This window comes from Musa acuminata, unplaced genomic scaffold (genome assembly GCF_036884655.1).
Source record: "Musa acuminata AAA Group cultivar baxijiao unplaced genomic scaffold, Cavendish_Baxijiao_AAA HiC_scaffold_1126, whole genome shotgun sequence".
Classification (NCBI taxonomy): Eukaryota; Viridiplantae; Streptophyta; class Magnoliopsida; order Zingiberales; family Musaceae; genus Musa; species Musa acuminata.
This window is the reverse complement of record NW_027021339.1, coordinates 4,328,003-4,330,502: the sequence shown is the minus strand read 5'-3', so window position 1 is coordinate 4,330,502 and position 2,500 is coordinate 4,328,003.

Genomic DNA, 2,500 nt, shown 5'->3' with positions numbered 1-2,500 from the left:
CAAAACAGCCCAAAAACGGGCCAAAACTGGCCATTTTTTGCTGCGCGAGCGAGCGGAGAGCGGCGAACAGCGAGCGAAGCGCGAGGCAGCACCGTCCCTGCTATACGAAAGCCCCATCCAGCCCTGTGCCACCCGGGGGGTTCCAGGGTGCTGAGATGGCTGACATTTTGCTCCGCTCACGACGGTCACCGCGCCACACAAGAACAGCCCAAAAACAGGCCAAAACAGCCCAAAAACGGGCCAAAACTGGCCATTTTTGGCTGCGCGAGCGAGCGGCGAGCGGCGAACAGCGAGCGAAGCGAGAGGCAGCACCGTCCCTGCTATACGAAAGCCCCATCCAGCCCTGTGCCACCCGGGGGGTTCCAGGGTGCTGAGATGGCTGACGTTTTGCTCCGCTCACGACGGTCACCGCACCACGCAAGAACAGGCCAAAAACTGGCCAAAACAGCCCAAAAACGGGCCAAAACTGGCCATTTTTGGCTGCGCGAGCGAGCGGCGAGCGGCGAACAGCGAGCGAAGCGAGAGGCAGCACCGTCCCTGCTATACGAAAGCCCCATCCAGCCCTGTGCCACCCGGGGGGTTCCAGGGTGCTGAGATGGCTGACGTTTTGCTCCGCTCTCGACGGTCACCGCGCAATGCAAGAACAGGCCAAAAACTGGCCAAAACGGCCCAAAAACGGGCCAAAACTGGCCATTTTTGGCTGCGCGAGCGGCGAGCGGCGGACAGCGAGCGAAGCGAGAGGCAGCACCGTCCCTGCTATACGAAAGCCCCATCCAGCCCTGTGCCACCCGGGGGGTTCCAGGGTGCTGAGATGGCTGACGTTTTGCTCCGCTCTCGACGGTCACCGCGCAATGCAAGAACAGGCCAAAAACTGGCCAAAACGGCCCAAAAACGGGCCAAAACTGGCCATTTTTGGCTGCGCGAGCGAGCGGCGAGCGGCGGACAGCGAGCGAAGCGAGAGGCAGCACCGTCCCTGCTATACGAAAGCCCCATCCAGCCCTGTGCCACCCGGGGGGTTCCAGGGTGCTGAGATGGCTGACGTTTTGCTCCGCTCTCGACGGTCACCGCGCAATGCAAGAACAGGCCAAAAACTGGCCAAAACGGCCCAAAAACGGGCCAAAACTGGCCATTTTTGGCTGCACGAGCGAGCGGCGAGCGGCGGACAGCGAGCGAAGCGAGAGGCAGCACCGTCCCTGCTATACGAAAGCCCCATCCAGCCCTGTGCCACCCGGGGGGTTCCAGGGTGCTGAGATGGCTGACGTTTTGCTCCGCTCTCGACGGTCACCGCGCAATGCAAGAACAGGCCAAAAACTGGCCAAAACGGCCCAAAAACGGGCCAAAACTGGCCATTTTTGGCTGCACGAGCGAGCGGCGAGCGGCGGACAGCGAGCGAAGCGAGAGGCAGCACCGTCCCTGCTATACGAAAGCCCCATCCAGCCCTGTGCCACCCGGGGGGTTCCAGGGTGCTGAGATGGCTGACGTTTTGCTCCGCTCTCGACGGTCACCGCGCAATGCAAGAACAGGCCAAAAACTGGCCAAAACGGCCCAAAAACGGGCCAAAACTGGCCATTTTTGGCTGCACGAGCGAGCGGCGAGCGGCGGACAGCGAGCGAAGCGAGAGGCAGCACCGTCCCTGCTATACGAAAGCCCCATCCAGCCCTGTGCCACCCGGGGGGTTCCAGGGTGCTGAGATGGCTGACGTTTTGCTCCGCTCTCGACGGTCACCGCGCAATGCAAGAACAGGCCAAAAACTGGCCAAAACGGCCCAAAAACGGGCCAAAACTGGCCATTTTTGGCTGCACGAGCGAGCGGCGAGCGGCGGACAGCGAGCGAAGCGAGAGGCAGCACCGTCCCTGCTATACGAAAGCCCCATCCAGCCCTGTGCCACCCGGGGGGTTCCAGGGTGCTGAGATGGCTGACGTTTTGCTCCGCTCTCGACGGTCACCGCGCAATGCCAGAACAGGCCAAAAACTGGCCAAAACGGCCCAAAAACGGGCCAAAACTGGCCATTTTTGGCTGCGCGAGCGAGCGGCGAGCGGCGGACAGCGAGCGAAGCGAGAGGCAGCACCGTCCCTGCTATATACGAAAGCCCCATCCAGCCCTGTGCCACCCGGGGGGTTCCAGGGTGCTGAGATGGCTGACGTTTTGCTCCGCTCACGACGGTCACCGCACCACGCAAGAACGGACCATAAACAGGCCAAAACAGCCCAAAAACGGGCCAAAACTGGTCATTTTTGGCTGCGCGAGCGAGCGGCGAGCGGCGAACAGCGAGCGAAGCGTGAGGCAGCACCGTCCCTGCTATACGAAAGCCCCATCCAGCCCTGTGCCACCCGGGGGGTTCCAGGGTGCTGAGATGGCTGACGTTTTGCTCCGCTCACGACGGTCACCGCGCCATGCAAGAACGGACCAAAAACAGGCCAAAACAGCCCAAAAACGGGCCAAAACTGGCCATTTTTGGCTGAGCGAGCGAGCGGTGAGCGGCGAACAGCGAGCGAAGCGA